The sequence below is a fragment of the Salmo trutta genome, chromosome 30 (genome assembly GCF_901001165.1).
Source record: "Salmo trutta chromosome 30, fSalTru1.1, whole genome shotgun sequence".
Lineage (NCBI taxonomy): Eukaryota > Metazoa > Chordata > Actinopteri > Salmoniformes > Salmonidae > Salmo > Salmo trutta.
The window spans coordinates 31,091,588-31,110,912 of record NC_042986.1 but is presented as its reverse complement, the minus strand read 5'-3'; the positions used below and the strand labels follow the sequence as shown (position 1 = coordinate 31,110,912).

The 19,325-nt window shown below is 45.5% G+C and overlaps 1 protein-coding gene across 2 annotated transcripts in view; it reads right to left on the bottom strand.

Annotated features, from left to right (window-relative positions):
• LOC115168504 (zinc finger protein 704) overlaps positions 1–17,476 on the bottom strand; it is a 113,289-nt gene extending 95,813 nt beyond the window's left edge. Inside the window, exons 1-2 of one of the 2 annotated variants that reach the window (XM_029723856.1) lie at positions 16,888–17,476; positions 1,573–1,801 (exon numbers count right to left, since the gene is read on the bottom strand). The gene's annotated coding sequence lies outside the window, so the exon portion shown is untranslated. The remainder of the gene's footprint in view (positions 1–1,572; positions 1,802–16,887) is intronic. The other variant, XM_029723857.1, reaches the window with a different exon arrangement.
• Between the last annotated feature and the right edge of the window lie 1,849 nt (positions 17,477–19,325).

The window sequence follows — 19,325 nt, the reverse complement described above, 5'->3', positions numbered from 1 at the left end:
GGCCATGGTGAGCAAGGCAGTGATACAAGTCATTGATATCATGTGCACTGATTTGTGTATGGATTAATATAGCGATTGGTTCATAAGCTAGTGGTCTCACTATTACAGTGAGAGCAGTATTGGTTTAGGTTTATCAGTCAGCAGCAACATTACCATCATATCTTCCATTCTCACCCACATGATTGGGCAATCTTGACCTTATTCTAAACCTTTAACCTTTAAGGCATTTACTTTAAGGCATTTATTTTACATCTTGAGAATCAGAAGTATTCTGAAACACTGGAATGCTTTCTAAGAATCCAACAGCGGTCATCTGACCAAGCCTCCCCACCGACCATTTATGCCCAAACCACGGAATAGTTCCAAACAATTCCATTTCAACTCCAGTTTATTCACAACTTGGGTTTGGATTTTTAGGTGGAAACATCCAATTCTTAGAGCTATTTTCAAATTCAGAAATTCTATGCCTCATTCAATGACTGTTTCATCTGGACCAGGACTGGTATTGACCCAACTCTGGCTGAAGAAGTAACCGTGCCACTGGTAATAACCATGTAATAACCATATTGTTATAGATGCAGTACTTGGTAATATCTATGTTATAGTGTTGCACAGTATACCAAAACTTTTCGATACCAAGACAATATGTACAGTTAGGTACTATAATTTTTGTTACATTTGGTACTTCTGTCAAATGTGTCTTACGTGATTGAGAGGATCAAGTCTGTATCAGCATAGCCTCTTTATAGCGCCAAGAGCAAAGAGCCTAGTCCACTTAGTCATTCATTGCCAGAGCTGTCTGAGCTGCATTAGCTCTCCAGTCCCCACTCACGCTGCAAAGAAGTTAACGAACTTGAATAATGCGTCACGGCATGTAGACATGTTGAAACTGTTCATTACTGTTCACCAAACAATGTCAATACAGGCTTGACACTTTTACAATGCAAGACGAAACCGGTAGCTTCCAGCTTTAATTGTAGGCTAACTTTCCTTGCTAGCTTACAGCTGAATTCACAATCCTAGTACTTTGTTTGTGATAATATGCAAACCATAACACAAAATATGCTAATTTAAAAGCTGACAGGCACCAAAAATGTTACTAATTCACATCGTCTCCCATGCCACCAAACATCATTCACTTCTTCGTCTTCCTTTGCCTCCCGTCTGGTTTCCACTAGATTCCCGAGCCACAAAGTCAGATTCCACAGCCACATTCTGCCTTGCAAATTAAGCAAATAACGTCATTCATTTCTTAAAGAGACAGTGCACACTTTTCGAAAAGAACAGATTGCTTCTTCCATGCAAATGTTGTTAATAAGTACAATAAAAGAATACAGTATGTTCTCTTAGCAGTTTCGAATAAAATAAGTCCTAAAGTTTATCTGTCTGGATCAAGTGCCATTTTGTGACTTTAGCTAAAAAAAAAAAATTTGTGGTATCATTTTGGTATCGTTTTGGTAATAAGTATCGTGATGGTATCGAGTATTGTGATACTAAACCTGGTATCGGTATCGAATGAAAAATGCTGGTATTGTGACAACACTATTATGTTATTAGCCATGTGGTCCCTACCTGCGTCGGGGGACAGGTATGTGGAGGAGGGGTGGGGATTTCTCTCCTCAGGTGGCACTTGATGTCCGGTTTCCTGGAAACCATCGGGCACCAGCGGATTCCTCACTTTCGAGTGCATGTGTCTGTCCGGCTTCTGCCCGTTCAGGATCAGGCAGTGAGTGGGACTGCCGTTAGTAAGGACCCCAGTCAGACCACTGTTCCTCTCATCTGCCTCGCCACCACAACCCATCTGAAGGATGAAGAACAGTACACACACAGCAGAGAAATAGTTGCAGTCTCAGAACTGTTATGATGGTGCTTTTTAGTCCACATAGTCCACATTGTTATTTATTTCTTTTTATTTCACCTTTATTTAACCAGGTAGGCCAGTTGAGAACAAGTTCTCATTTACAACTGCGACCTGGCCAAGATAAAGCAAAGCAGTGCGACAAAAACAACACAGAGTTACACATAAACAAACATACAGTCAATAACGAAATAGAAAAATCTATGTACAGTGTGTGCAAATGTAGAAGATTAGGGAGGTAAGGCAATAAATAGGCCATAGAGGCGAAATAATTACAATTTAGCATTAACACTGGAGTGATAGATGTGCAGATGATGACCCGCAAGTAGAGATACTGGGGTGCAAAAGCAAGAAGATAAATAACAATATGGGGATGAAGTAGTTGGGTGTGCTATTTACAGATTGGCTGTGTACAGGTACAGTGATCGGTAAGCTGCTCTGACAGCTGGTGCTTAAAGTTAGAGAGGAAGATATGTCTCCAGCGTCAGTGATTTTTGCAGTTCGTTCCAGTCATTGGCAGCAGAGAACTGGAAGGAAGGCGGCGAAAGGAAGTGTTGGCTTTGGGGATGACCAGTGAAATATACCTGCAGGAGCGTGCTACGGGTGGGTGTTGCTATGGTGACCAGTGAGCTGAGATAAGGCAGGAATTTACCTAGCGAAGATTTATAGATGACCTGGAGCCAGTGGGTTTGGCGACGAATATGTAGCAAGGGCCAGCCGACGAGAGCATACAGGTCGCAGTGGTGGGTAGTATATGGGGCTTTGGTGACAAAACGGATGGCACTGTGATAGACTACATCCAATTTGCTGAGTAGAGTGTTGGAGGCTATTTTGTAAATGACATCGCCAATGTCAAGGATCGGTTAGGATAGTCAGGTTTACGAGGGTATGTTTGAGGGCATCTAGCTTAGATTGTAGGACAGCCGGGGTGATTGTAGGACGGGCATATCCCAGTTAGGTCACTAACAGTACGAACTCTGAAGATAGATGGGGGGCAATCAATTCACATATGGTGTTCAGGGCACAGCTGGGGGTTGAGGGGGGTATATAATAAGCGGCAACAGTGAGAGACTTGTTTCTGGAAAGGTGGATTTTTAAAAGATTTTTAATAGACCTGGATAGTATGACAGAACTCTGCAGGCTATGTCTGCAGTAGATTGCAACTCCGCCCCCTTTGTCAGTTCTATCTTGTCGGAAAATGTCGTAGTTGGGGATGGAATTTTCAGGATTTTTGGTGGCCTTCCTAAGCCAGGATTCAGACATGGCTAGGACATCCAGGTTGGCAGAGTGTGCTAAAGCAGTGAATAAAACAAACTTAGGGAGGAGGCTTCTAATGTTAACATGCATGAAACCAAGGCTTTTACGGTTACAGAATTCAACAAATGAGAGTGCCTGGGGAATGGGAGCAGAGCTAGGCACTGCAGGGCCTGGATTAACCTCTACATCCCCAGAGGAACAGAGGAGGAGTAGGATAAGGGTACGGCTAAAGGCTATAAGAACTGGTCGTCTAGTGCGTTCGGAACAGAGAGTAAAAGGAGCAGGTTTCTGGGCGTAGAAGAATAGATTCAAGGCATAATGTACAGACAAGGGCGTGAGTACAGTGGAGGTAAACCTAGGCATTGAGTGACGATGAGAGAGGTTTTATCTCTAGAGGCACCAGTTAAGCAGGTGAGGTCCCCGCATGTGTGGGGGGTGGGGACAAAAGGGTTATCTAAGGCATATTGGGCAGGGCTGGGGGCTCTACAGTGAATAAGGCAATAATCACTAAGCAAAACAGCAATAGACAAGGCATATTGACATTAGGGAGAGGCATGTGTAGCCGAAGTGATCATAGGGTCCAATGAGTAGCAATAGGTGAGTCAGGAGACGATTCAGTAGTTGCTACTACGCTAGGCGAGCTGGAGACACAGCGATTCAGACAACTAGCGGGCCAGGGCTAGCAGATGGGCCTTCGGCGATGTCGCAACGGAAGAGCCTGTTGGAACCACCTCGGGCGATTACGTCGGCAGACCAGTCGTGATGGATCGGCGGGGCTCTGTGTCGGCAGTAAAGAGTCCAGGCCAATTAGCAAAAGAGGTATTGTAGCCCAAGAATTAGCTGGTGGACCGCTTCGGCAAGCCGGGAGATGGGCCTAGCTCGAGGCTAGCTCAAGGCTAACTGGCGCTTGCTTCAGGACAGAGACGTTAGCCAGGAGTAGCCACTCGGATTGCAGCTAGCTAGCTGCGATGATCCGGTGTAAAGGTTCAGAGCTTGCGGTAGGAATCCGGAGATGTGGTAGAGAAAAAGCAGTCCGATATGCTCTGGGTTGATATCGCGCTGTGCAGACTGGCAGGTATTGACCGAGCTGGGGCTGGCTGGTGTCCGAGTTAACGGTGAAGACCGCTAGCAGTGGCTAACTGACTACTAGCTAGTACCTAGTTAGCTGGCTAGCTTCTGATGGGGGTTCCGGTTCTAAAGTATAAATATAGCCGATCCGTACCACATTGGGTGAGGCGGGTTGCAGGAGAGTATATTCAGTCCGTAGATGGGAAGTGAGATTAAAATATATACGAAATATTTACTAGAAAAAAAAGCGAGGAAAACGATATTTACAACGGGACAGGACGGGACAAGACAAAACACACGTCCGACTGCTACACCATCTTTGAGAATGGTCGTGTCACAACATCCACAAAAGGGGGCGCCTCCTCCTCGGTCGAGCGGCGCTCGGCGGTCGTCGTTGCCGGCCTACTAGCTGCCACCGATCTGTGTTTCAGTGTCTATTAGTTATGTCTGTTTTTGTTTGCACCTGTTTTGTGTTTGTCATTAGTGGGGGGGTTATTTAGTCTGTCTGTGTTTAGCTAGGATTTGTGCGGGATTGTTCGTTGTTACGGTGTGGTGTTACGTCTATTCTCTAGGCATTAGGGTTGTCGGGCTGTGCCCCGTCTGCCTTTTGCGCGGAGCTTCTTTTAGTCATTCTTTCTGACTGTTATGCTCCCAGCTGTATATGAATCTTGCCCGTGGACTTATTAAATTAAGTTTGTTCTCACGGACCTCCGTCTCCTGCGCTTGACTCACTCCTTAAACTGTTCATTCCGCTCGTGACAGAATCCTGCACCCGATATGGAGTCAGCAGGGACAGGAACATTGTCAATGGAGGAACAAGTCTCCCAACATGCCAGCCTCCTCCAGCGACTGGGCACGGCCATGGACCAGGTGCTGACCCGATTGGAGAGCTGGGAGCGAGTCGCTCCATCACCCCCACCAGGACCAATTCATCACCCTGCGCCCCTACCGAATCCAACCGAACCCAGTACAAGCGGGATACGGATAATGTCTCCCAGGGAGTTCGACGGGACGGCCGCTGGGTGCAAGGGGTTTTTGCTCCAATTGGACCTGTACCTGGCGACCGTCCGGCCCTCTCCCTCCGATGAAGAGAGGGTGAGCGTCCTCGTCTCGTGCCTCACGGGTAGAGCCCTGGAATGGGCCAACGCCGTCTGGGAGGGCCCAGACTCCGCGAAAGACAACTACCCAGAGTTCGCTCGCCGCTTCCGGGCGGTATTCGATCATCCCCCGGAGGGCAAGGAGGCGGGCGAGCGATTATTTCATCTGAGGCAGGAGACGAGGAGCGCTCAGGACTTTGCTCTGGAGTTCCGGACTCTGGCCGCCGGATCGGGGTGGAGTGAGCGGGCCCTGATTGACCACTACAGGTGTAGTCTACGTGAGGACGTCCGCCGGGAGCTGGCTTGCCGGGACCATACTACCACGCTGGACCAGTTAATTGATTTATCCATCAGGCTGGACAACCTGCTAGCTGCCCGGGGACGTTCCGATCGGGGCCTATTCATTCCACCTCCCATCCCTCCTGCTCCAACGCCCATGGAGCTTGGAGGGACTGCTGCTAGGAGGACCGGAGGGGTGAGCCTCTCCTGCACCCACTGTGGCCGTAGAGGACACACTGCGGACCGGTGCTGGAGAGGTCCTCCCGGGAACTCAGATGGCAGGCAGAGCACTCCATCGAACCCCCAGGTGAGTCAGCACCCCCACCTCACTCAGAGCCCCCTGTCGATCACATGTATGTCTCTGTTTTCTTCCCAGAGTTTTCCCCTCACTCCCAGTATAAGGCACTAGTCGATTCAGGCGCAGCTGGGAGTTCATGGACCGAAGTGTTGCTGATAAGTTAGGGATTCCCCTGGTTAAACTGGACAAACCCTTCCCCGTGCATGCGTTAGATAGTCGACCACTAGGGTCTGGCCAAGAAAGGGAGGAAACAGTGCCACTGGTCATGGTAACGCAGGGGGGTCATGAGGAACGTATCAGCCTGTTCCTTATTGATTCCCCGGCATTTCCGGTGGTGCTGGGACTTCCCTGGCTTGCCTCTCACAATCCTCAGATTTCATGGGGGCAGAGGGCTCTTAAGGGGTGGTCGAGGGAGTGCTCAGGTAGGTGTATAGGAGTTTCCATCGGTGCAACCACGGTGGAGAGTCCAGACCAAGTCTCCACTGTACACATCCCCTCTGAATATGCCGATTTGGCTATCGCCTTCAGTAAAACAAATGCGACTCAATTACCACCCCATCGACAGGGGGATTGTGTGATAAACCTCCAGGCTGGCGCAGCCCTTCCTAAAAGTCACGTGTACCCTCTGTCGCAGGAGGAGACAGTGGCTATGGAGACATACGTCACTGAATCCTTGAGACAGGGATACATTCGGCCATCTAAATCACCCGTCTCCTTTCTTTTTTGTGAAGAAGAAGGGGGAGGCCTGCGCCCGTGCATTGACTATAGAGGTCTAAATTCTATCACAGTGGGGTTCAGTTACCCACTACCTCTCATTGCTACGGCCGTGGAGTCATTTCACCAAACTAGATCTCAGGAGCGCGTATAACCTGGTGCGTATCCGAGATGGAGACGAGTGGAAGACCGCATTTAGTACCACATCAGGCCATTATGAGTACCTCGTCATGCCATATGGGTTAAAGAATGCTCCCGCCGTCTTCCAATCCTTTGTGGACGAGGTTCTCAGGGACATGCTCGGACAGGGGGTGGTGGTGTACATCGATGACATCTTGATCTACTCCGCTACTCGCGCCGCGCATGTGGCTCTGGTGCGTAAAGTGCTTGGGCGGCTGCTGGAGCATGACCTATACGTCAAGGCTGAGAAATGTGAGTTCTTTCAACAAGCCGTTTCTTTTCTGGGATATCGCATTTCCACCACAGGGGTGGTGATGGAAGATGACCACGTTACGGCTGTGCGTAATTGGCCGACCCCTACCACTGTGAAGGAGGTGCAGCGGTTCTTTGGGTTCGCCAATTATTACCGGAGGTTTATCCAGGGTTTTGGCCAGGTGGCAGCTCCCATTACCTCACTGATGAAGGGGGGTCCGGTGCAATTGCGGTGGTCGGCAGAGGCGGACAGAGCCTTCCGTCGTCTGAAGGTTCTGTTTACCAACGCTCTGGTGCTGGCGCATCCGGATCCCTCTTTGCCATTCATAGTGGAGGTGGACGCGTCCGAGGCTGGGGTGGGAGCTGTGCTTTCGCAGCGTTCGGGCGCTCCTCCGAAGCTCCGCCCCTGCGCATTCTTTTCTAAGAAGCTGAGCCCGGCGGAGCGCAACTATGATGTGGGGGACAGGGAGTTGTTAGCCGTGGTCAAGGCTTTGACAGTGTGGAGACATTGGCTTGAGGGGGCACGTCATTCTTTTCTCATCTGGACCGACCACCGTAACCTGGAGTACATCCGGGCAGCGAGGAGACTTAATCCTCGTCAAGCCAGGTGGGCCATGTTCTTTATGAGGTTTCAGTTCACCCTTTCGTACATTTCGGGTTCTCGGAACCGGAAGGCCGACGCACTGTCACGTCTCTACGACACCGAGGAGCGGACCATCGATCCCACTCCCATACTCCCGGCTTCCTGTCTGGTGGCACCGGTGGTGTGGGAGGTGGATGTGGACATCGAGCGGGCGAGTCGGTTCGAACCCACTCCACCTCAATGTCCCGCGGGTCGGAAGTTCGTCCCGCTGGGTGTCCGCGATCGCTTGACCCGATGGGCCCACACTTTACCCTCCTCGGGTCACCCTGGGGTGGAACGGACAGTGCGAGGCCTGAGGGGGAAGTACTGGTGGCCCACCTTGGTAGAGGATGTAACACACTATGTCTCTTCCTGTTTGGTGTGTGCCCAGTGCAAGGCTCCTAGGCACCTGCCTCGAGGGAAATTACAGCCCCTCCCCGTTCCACAACGACCTTGGTCTCAACTCTCGGTGGATTTCCTTACGGATCTCCCGCCATCTCAGGGAAATACTACGATCCTGGTTGTTGTGGATCGGTTCTCGAAGTCCTGCCGTCTGCTTCCGTTGCCCGGTCTTCCTACGGCCCTACAGACCGCGGAGGCCCTATTCACCCACGTCTTCCGGCACTACGGGGTGCCCGAGGATATCGTATCTGATCGGGGTCCCCAGTTCACATCCAGGGTGTGGAGGTCGTTTATGGAGAGGCTGGGGTCTCGGTCAGCCTGACCTCGGGTTTCCACCCCGAGAGTAATGGGCAGGTAGAGCGCATTAACCAGGATGTAGGCAGGTTTCTGCGGTCATATTGCCAGGACCGGCCAGGGGAGTGGGCGCGGATCGTGCCCTGGGCCGAGATGGCCCAGAACTCTCAGCGCCACTCCTCTACTAACCTGTCACCCTTCCAGGTCGTGTTGGGGTATCAGCCGGTCCTGGTGCCATGGCAACAGAGCCAGACAGAGGCTCCTGCGGTGGAGGAATGGGTCCAGCGCTCTAGGGAAACCTGGAATGCGGTCCAGGAGTGTATAAAGAAGGCTGGAGAACGACACAAAGTGAGCGCTGACCGCCACCGCAGTGAAGCCCCCGTGTTTAACCCGGGGGATAGAGTCTGGCTCTCGACCCGGAACCTGCCCCTCCGCCTGCCCTGCCGGAAGCTGGGTCCGCGATTTGTGGGGCCATTCAAAGTCCTGAGGAGAATAAACGAGGTGTGTTATAGGTTACAACTTCCTACATATTACCGTATTAACCCCTCGTTTCATGTGTCTCTCCTCAGGCCGGTGGTAGCTGGTCCGCTGCAGGACGCTGAGGTGCGGGAGGTCCCCCCGCCCCCCCTGGACATCGGAGGGGCCCCGGCGTACACAGTCCGGGCCATCTTGGACTCCCGACGTCGGGTGGGGGGCCTACAGTACCTCGTGGACTGGGAGGGGTACGCTCCAGCCATGTTGCGGAATTTCCACAACCTTCGCCCGGATCGCCCAGCGCCTCGCCCTCCGGGTCGTCCTCGAGGCCGGCGTCGGCGCGCTGCGGGACCCGCGCGTCAGGGGAGGGGTACTGTCACAACATCCACAGCAGGGGGCACCTCTCCTCGGTCGAGCGGCGCTCGGCGGTCGTCGTCGCCGGCCTACTAGCTGCCACCGATCTGTGTTTCAGTGTCTATTAGTTATGTCTGTTTTTGTTTGCACCTGTTTTGTGTTTGTCATTAGAGGGGGGGTTATTTAGTCTGTCTGTGTTTAGCTAGGATTTGTGCGGGATTGTTCGTTGTTACGTGTGGTGTTACGTCTATTCTCTAGGCATTAGGGTTGTCGGGCTGTGACCCGTCTGCCTTTTGCGCGGAGCTTCTTTTAGTCATTCTTTCTGACTGTTATGCTCCCAGCTGTATATGAATCTTGCCCGTGGACTTATTAAATTAAGTTTGTTCTCACGGACCTCCGTCTCCTGCGCTTGACTCACTCCTTAAACTGTTCATTCCGCTCGTGACAGGTCGTGACAGTTTAGGCCCAAACTACCTCTTTATTTTGGCTACATTGTTGGGAAAGAGACGTTGTTTAGAGATTTTGTGTCCAAAGAAATAGAAGCTGTGTCAGTTACACTAAATCATGTCCAACAATTAGGAGGCACTGACAACTAGAATCTATAGCCTATTGTTTAAAGTAGGGTTCCCCAACCGGCGGCCACATGTGATTTTATTTTGCCCCCCTAGTTTTCTGAGCAAAAATGGATAATTAATTACCAACTTCTTGTAGCATTCACTAATAATGACCAACATCTTGTAGCATTCACTAATATTGACCAACTTCTTGCAGCGTTCACTAATAATGACCAACTTTTGTAGCATTCACTAATAATGACCAACTTCTTGTAGCATTCACTAATAATGTCCAGCTTCTTGTAGCATTCATTAATAATTACCAACTTTTTGCAGCAGGCATTACATAATGACCAACATCTTGTAGCATTCACTAATAATGACCAAATTCTTGTAACATTCACTAATAATGACCAACTTCTTGCAGCATTCACTGATAATGACCAACTTCTTGTAGCGTTCACTAATAATGACCAACTTCTTGCAGCATTCACTGATAATGACCAACTTCTTGCAGCATTCACTAATAATGACCAACTTCTTGCAGCATTCACGAATAATCACGGTCTTGTAGCATTCAATACTAATGACCAACTTCTTGCAGCATTCACTAATAATGACCAACTTCTTGCAGCATTCACTAATAATGGCCAACTTCTTGCAGCATTCACTAATAATGACCAACTTCTTGCAACATTCACTAATAATCACCGTCTTGTAGCATTCACTAATAATGACCAACGTCTTGCAGCATTCACTAATAATGACCAACATCTTGTAGCATTCACTAATAATGACCAACGTCTTGCAGCATTCACTAATAATGACCAACTTCTTGTAGCATTCACTAATAATGACCAACGTCTTGCAGCATTCACTAATAATGACCAACTTCTTGTAGCATTCAATACTTATGACCAACTTCTTGTAGCATTCACTAATAATGACCAACGTCTTGCAGCATTCACTAAAAATGACCAACTTCTTGCAGCATTCACTAATAATGACCAACTTCTTGTAGCATTCACTAATAATGACCAAAAAGCAGGCATTATATAAAATTAACACAGGTCTCATAAACAATCTCTCAAGCACAAGCCCACGTGCTAGTCAGTAGCCAGCTAATCTTTATAATTAAAGTCTAGCCAACTTGGATCTATTTGCTAGCTAACAAGTTAGAACAGTTGACTTGTTATGAACACACCCTTCTGACCATCTCCAACAGTATGCTAGCTTGTCCACTTTGTTCAGATGTTGAAATCAAGTGGCCTACCTTATTTATCAGAATGAGAACGAGTTGTTAATTCCTTACATAATATTTTTTTATGCTCATTGCACATTTATAAAACACAGACTAGACAGCTAGCATAACAGTCTGTGGCTAAAACGCTTCTAGTAGTACCCGTACACGACAGAAACTGAGCATTAATTTTGCAGAATCAATGTTCCTTGATACTCCAGTTTTAATAGGGTCTGCTCTTTGTGCAATTTGAGGAGTTGAGACATATAAAGGGTTCCCATCTATTACAGTAAAATAATGTCTAAATGTGTTTCAGTGTCCATATGACCGATTCTGTTGGACCAAACCTCAAATGCAAATAACGATTTGAAACCGCTTGTTGTCAGAGAGGAAGAAATTATCTTTCATCTTTGTTGTTGCGAGTGGCAGGAGGGGGAGGAGCTTGTGAGTGGCAGGAAGAGGGAGGAGCTGGGTGTGTGCTATCCAGGATCCTTGGGAGATCCCTAACCTAACCCTACACTACCCTAACCTTAACCCCTACCCTTACCCTAACCTTTACCCCTACCCTTACCCTAACCTTACCCCCTACCCTTACCCCCTACCCTTACCCTAACCTTAACCCCTACCCTTACCCTAACCTTAACCCTACCCTAACCTTAACCCCTACCCTTACCCCCTACCCTAACCTTAACCCCTACCCTAATCCCTACCCTAACCTTAACTCCTACCCTTAACCTAACCTTAATCCCTATCCCTATCCTTACCTTAACCATAACCCTAACCCCTACCCTAACCTTAAACCTTACCTTAACACTTACCCTTACCTTATCCCATACCCTAACCTTAAACCCTACCCTAAACCGTAACTTTAACCCCTAACCTTACCCTTACCTTAACCATAACCCTGACCTTACCCTCTACCCTCTACCCTAACCTTAACACTTACCTTATCCCCTACCCTTACCCTAACCCTAACCCTACCCTAAACCGTAACTTTAACCCCTAACCTTACCCTAATCTTAACCTTAACCCTTACCCTAACCTTACCCTAAATCCTAATCTCTACCTTAAACCCTAACCTTAACCCCTAACCTTACCTTAACCCCTACCATTACCTTAAACCCTACCCTTACCCTAACTTTAAACATAACCAGTACCCTTACCTAACCCCTACCCTTACCCCTACCCTTACCCTAACCTTAACCCATACCCTAACCTTAATTCTGAACCTTACTCTAACCTTCACGCCTACTCTTACCCTACCCCTACCCTATCCCTACCCTTACTTAACCTTAATCCCTACCTTTACCCTAACCTTAACCCCTGCCCTTACCCCTACCCTTACCCTAACCTTAACCCCTACCCTTACCCCCTACCCTAACCTTAACCCCTACCCTTACCCTAACCTTAACCCCTACCCTTACCCTAATCTTATCCCCTACCCTTACCAAAACCATAACCCTTACCCTAACCTTAACCTCTACCCTAACCATAAACCTTACCTAACTTTAAACCTTAAATTAACCATTTCAAATTGTAACTTTAATGGGTTCTTGAGATACAGGCATTTGGAATATCGTGCTAAAATATAAACTCAAATTCAATATATCGCACAGCCCTATTTTAAATTACTATACTTTAGTCAAATATTAGATCTGTTTGGGATTCTTGTGGTCAATTTGCAGTCTACAAATGATTTGTAATTCTGTTCCGGCCACCTGACCATCCGCTCAAGAAATAAAATGACCTGCGACTGAATCTAGTTGATGATCCCTGGTTAAAGGGATAGTACACCAAAATTACACATTGGTTTCCTTACCCTCTCAGCAGTCTATGGACAACGTATGACAGCAATCCATGCTTTGGTTTAGTTTCCCTGGCACTGTTTACACATGGACAAAAGCTGAAAAACATACGCACATCCAGGTACTTTTTGCAGGTGCTGTAGTTGTAGGTGAATTCATGGAAAATAAAAGGGAAAATGCTGCATACTGCCGCTCACACTCCCAGGTGATTTTTATTAATAACAACGTTTCGACCCTTAGGTCTTCATCAGGCATCCATATCACAACTGGGGGTGGAAGGTCCTACATATAGGGGCAGTACTGAGTGACATCACTTCCTGAAACAGGTGGTTAAAATACATAACATAGGTTCACAATATCAACATTCAGTGAGTACTGCCCCTATATATATAGGAGGTATTAATTTTTTCTAATATATAATTTTTTTGCTACTCAAAGATTTTTCAAGTTTTAAGTTGTATTGTCAAATGCACAGCAAGGGTGAAATTGTGGTGTAGATAATGGGGGTGGCGAACAGTAGACGGGCTGTCCGAGGGGTGATAATGGGGGGGGGAACAGTAGACGGGCTGTCCGAGGGGTCCTGAGCATTTCCTGCAATTATACACAGTTTGACTTATTATGCCTCTCTTAAGGGGCATTTTGAGGGGTATATGGAGGGGTAAAACACAGTATAAGTGGAAGGCCCCCAACCACCCAAGAAATATATTTTTGGGAAACAGCTAACGTTCTGCATTTTGACACATTTTGATATGGGGAAGAGATAATAAGTCGAAGGCCCCCAACCACCCAAGAAATATATTTTTGGGAAAACAGCTAACTTTCTGCATTTCAACACATTTTGACATGGGGCAGAGATAAAAATGTTAAGTTTTAAAGCTAATTTCCTAGAATTCTACACATTTTGCCACTGGGTAGAGAGGAAAGATCATTTGCACAATTTCACAATATGGTGGGGTAAAAATCGGTATATGCTGTATGAATGTCAGCATGTTCATGTCATCCAATACATGTTCATGTCATCACCAATCAACTTCATTACAAATGACTTTGACTACCACCACCGATTTCTCTATGCTAGCTATGCTACCAGATATACGAATGGGAGTTAGCATTTAGCAGTCCAGTCACTTCTTCTAAACCTGAAAATGGACTACTTCTAAATGTTATGCAGTGAAAACAGCCAAATGTATTTCAATCGGACTTTGGTAACCACATTGTGGGCCTGTTACAATGCATCAATCGTGACGGTTTTGACGAATATCATCTTTGTTAGATCAGATTTGTTGACTGTGCGCCAATCCAGCATCCTTCTTCTATCCCCCCATGGTCTGCGTTCCATTGACCTCTTTACCGCATCTATTACAACACAGAAAAGCTGCTTTTAACATATTTATTTACTATTTTTTGGAAGGAAAACTATTTCACTCATTAACTAGGTTTCCATCCAATTGGCAACAGATTTTCATGTGAATATTCAAAAATGTGCATAAAGAAAATATGCACATTTTCCCACTAGTGGTGTGTTTCCACCTAATGGACTTGTTCACAGATAAAAAATATATATATATACTTATCCGCTTTAGTTTTCATGTACCTAATAAAAATCTCAAGTTCAATGTGTTTCCAACACATTTTCAACTCTACCGATAGTTTTGCAACAACAACTGTTTCGTTAAAAATAGCAAATGTGCTTACTCTAGTCTTGGCACGGGCATTCTAACCAAAAGCTTGCAGATACAGTGCGAGAAGCTGTGCTGGTAGGCTAATCTCCATGATGAGGTTATTATAGATAGCAGTGAGAACATTTTTATTTGTCAAACGGCAGTCAAGCATCGATCATCATGCCACCAAAATAAGACTGTGAAGTTCATTATAACTTATTTAATCTGTAGCCTAATAAACTGCATGGTTTCCAGAGTGATATTGGGAGGACCACAATCCATACCATCGCATGACTCCAAGTTTACGTTGATATCATGATTATTATATAAATAGTTGCGCATAAAGGCCTTTCCAACACCATTTCTCGCATAATACATTTTACCGACACAACAAGATCCCACCATGTTGAACTAATAAATGATCTGTCAGCATCTAGAAAATTGTACTACCTATCGAAACTACCTGTTTCCATCACAGCTGTCGTGATTTTTTTATACGGTATGACTTTACTCGCATTAAAACTGAGGATGGAAACGTAGTTAGTGTAATTAATTATACTGTGCTTAATGCTCTAGCTTAGCTAATGAACTACCTATGTTGGTTGCGCCGTGCATGACCAGAATGACACATCGATGAACCACTAAAACCCCATTTCTGTTGGAAAATTCAGGAGGAGTTGGACAGTTTTTCGTGTCCTAACGACTGTTAAAGCTAATTTCCTACAATTCTACACATTTCTGCCACCTTAAGACTTGTTCATACAGTATCTGGGGAACCGCCGAACTCCAAGGGGCCCCCAACCAACAAAAAAATGTATATATTTTTTAGATTTGAAAGAATTGAGCCTATTGGGGGGGAAGAATCGACCTGTTCTTAATATTGGGACTTACATGTCCCCCCCATCCCCCGTGGCAATTTCACCTATGATGCACAGGATACAGCAGGTGTAAAACACTACAGTGAAATGCTTTTATGAAATGATTATAACAGTGACCGCCGGTAATTTGACTGACCTAATCATGTCCAAATCATCTAAAAGTATCTTAAATTGATCGTGAAGCTCAAAAATGTAACAAGAAAAATTCCCATGACTTGAATGGGATTTGTGCCACAAACGCAAAAAAATTTAGCATGTGGAAGCAGTGCTAAGGAAACTAAACCAAAGCATGGATTGCTGTCATACCTTGTCAATAGACTGCTTACAGGGTAAGGAAACCAATATGTTATTTTGTAATTCCGTTGAACAATCCCTTCACGGAGCACATTAACCCTCTGTAATCCTCCTGCTCACACACCGCCATCTGACAAACACTTGACAATAGGCTATAATACCAAACAAGTGATAGCATGTAGGATGGCTAAACAAAATGAAGGTTTCTCAAAAACGTTTAGGCATATGACATCCCCTAGATATTCACTGGTAGGACATTGTCCACTCTCTAATATCTATATGGGGATGTGTGAATGTCTTGAGACAATACAATATATCTGACATGCATTGTTGTTTAAAAAAAATAATAATTTCAAGCAACACTTGAAGATAGTTTTTCTTCCCTTCAAAGCAGGGTCTTGGTCACTGATATAAACCATGGATTGCTGATGCTATATGTTGGACATTAAGAGGCTTTGAAGCCACCGGTCGGCCATATTGGCATTCCCCAGTAGGAGCAGTCCTCCATACAGTATTTCAATTAAACTTTTCAAGATGAAAATTACAGGTATTTAAGTTTTTTTTGTAGTGGGGACAGTAACATTTGTAAGATCTAAAAATTATACTTTAAGGAAAATGTTTTTATATATTATTCAAATATACATTAAGGCTTCTGTAATATAATAAATATGGCAAAAAAGTAATGTAGATATTAATAAATGCAATTCTATAGCTTCCAAAATATTTGTTGCAATGGTGGGGTATGAAAATGTATGCACTCTATTGTAAGTCGCTCTGGTTAAGATCATCTGCTAAACGACTGAAATGTGAGGGAGTGAATAGATGGATTCAACACAGCGCCCCCAATCAGTCATCTAGTGTTTATTATCTGAATCATTGGTCTCGATGCCTCCATGCTGAAATTCTGGCAGGCAAAGCGGTCGCTATGGGGGAGGGGAAATTAGTTTGGAGTCCCAGCCCTTTTTCCTTTAAACTTTGAACATGCAATGAGCCGCCATTTTAACAGATTATATTCGTCATACATACTAGTTGCATTTCGGGTATAATTAACTTGGGTTAGTCGTATAGCCTGCCTGACCTATATTTTCACTTTAAAAAGTAACCGATTCATGTCATTAGTAAAGTCAGAGCGGCTGGTTCTGTAGTTTGTTTCCCCGGTGCACGCAACAGTAGGCTTTTAGGAGAAAAAAATGTCTAATGTGAAAACTCGATTGATACATAGTTGAATAGGGGGGAGATGAATAACACATTACACATTTGCTTTTAATCTAGCATGCAATGGATATGACAGTGTAATAGCACCTACTATTTTCCGGTGCGCGTATTTTTCTTTCCCTGACGACAGGTCATTCCCATTGAGGATGATGTCCTGGTTTGTACATTCTCTCAAAGTGCCATCGTCTAGCACGAATGTGCAGAAAACTGCTCCTGATGCGGGCCCGCTCCCGCACGCCAGAATGACACCACTGTCAGTAGTGGTGACACTCATTTCGCTTCCCTTGGAACCCTCTGCATGCTGGTCAATACCGGCTTGTTTCGAAGCGCCCCCGACCAGTGTTTCAGCCGGAGACATGTCAAGCAAACGTTTAGAATTCATCGTCGGACCGGAGTGGTGACTAAAGAAAGATTACCCGCTTTCTATACCTTTTCGTCCAGAAATTTGGAAGAAAATACATTCAGGCCTGTCTTGAGTGGATCCCCGTGTGTTACCACTATTCTAAGGTATGGACTTCTCCACCAGCCGAGACAACTTAAAAAGCCGACACAGTCAATTTGAAATATTAAAGATTGTTTAGCTTTTTTTCCTCAAAAAAATGCCACGCCCCCACTCCCCTGCGCGTGCAGCCAGGCGAGATTCACAAGGCACCGCCTTCAATTCACTGCTATTGGTCCGCTGCCATCGCAAACCAGAAGCCAATGGGTAGTTTGGAATGTGTCACTCACTTTTTTTCTGTGCAGATTGTGGGGGTGTGTCGCTCCAGTTTGCCGGCCGGCCGGTGAAAAGGGAGAAATGAAAACAACAAGTATCCAGCCTAGCCCGAGATTTACTGTATGCTTCGCTAAAGTCGAAGCAGGAGGCCTATGTCTGTGCAGAGTGTAGCCTATGCATTTAGCCTAACCTCTTCAAGCTACAGAATATTCCAAAGCACAACATTAATAAATTGATATGTTTGTGCAACTACCATTTTCACCATGCCATGTTTTTAACCATATCAGTTTGCCAATGCCGTTTTATCAGTGTTTTCGGAACTATAGTGGTCGTGGTTACAACAATGCTGCTGAATGTTCGGTTAGTCCTGCTACATTGTTTCCCGACTTGAAGCTGCTACATTGTTGCAGTTTTATTACAACGTTATTATAATGTAACAATTGCATTTATCTTGCAGCAAGACAATCATATAGCCTAGCCAGGTATTCCCATACTGAGTACGCAATGCGGTCGGGGTACGCCAAATAAAAATGTGATTCACCTTTTTTTTTATTGTAAGCCTGCAAAAAACAACATTTGAGAGTGCGCTGACCCTGGTGCTAGAGGTGGTACGCAGCTGGAGGTTGAATGTTTGAAGGGGTACTGGACTATAAAAAGTTTGGGAACCACTGGGCCTATTGGGGAGACCGGTGATAATCATATATCCTCGGCCTATAGTGTATTTTCATCCAAACATCAATTTCAAATAATACAATTTCTTAATTACCCCTAATTTTTACCACGGAAGTCACTGTTACATTTAACCCCACAGCCTGTTACAATTAATCCCGTCTACGTGGTTAAACGATGTATGTCCTAGAAACATAGTTACAGTGTGTAATGGTAGCTGAGATATGTATATTGTTTGTATAAAAATAGTATTAATCTATCTCAAATAATCTTTTCATGAACAAGCGAAAGACTGAAAGTGTTACTTTGCCGTGGTCTCCCCTACTTTTTATTTTTTACTTCAAGTAGGGTCCATGTAACGTTTATCAATCTAATGATTTAATACACTATTACAGTTCCCTGTCAAATACTTATTTCCATGTATCACATTGGGATTCACTCTGGGAGTGACTACTCGGGGAGAAAACAATCACACAGTGTCTGTCTGAGACAGGCAGTGGTGGAAAACGTATCCAATTGTCATACTTGAGTAAAAGTAAAGATACCTTAATAGAAAATGACTCAAGTAAAAGTGAATGCAGTCACCCAGTAAAATAATGCTTGAGTAAAAGTGTAAAATTATTTGGTTTGAAATATACTTAATATACTGAAGTATCAAAAGTAAAAGTATAAATAATTTCAAATTCCATATATAAAGCAAACCAGACTGCATCATTTTCTTGTTTTTTAAAATTTATTTATGGATAGGCAGGGGCATGATCCAACACTCAGATGTCATTTACAAACAAAGTATGTGTTTAGTGAGCCTGCCACATCAGAGGCAGCAGGGATGACAAGGGATGTTCTCTTGATAAGTGTGTGAATTAGGCAATTTCCCCTTTCTGCTAAGCATTCAAAATGTAACGAGTGCTTTTGGGTGTCAGGAAAAATGTATAGAGTAAAAAGTGCATATGTCACGACTTCCGCCGAAGTCGGCTCCTCTCCTTGTTCGGGCGGCGTTCGCGATCGACGTCACCGGCTTTCTAGCCATCGCCACTCCATTTTTCTATTATCCATTTGTCTTGTCTTGTTTCCATACACACCTGGTTTTCATTTCCCCAATCAATCTACTTGTATTTAACCCTCTGTTCCCCATCATGTTTTGT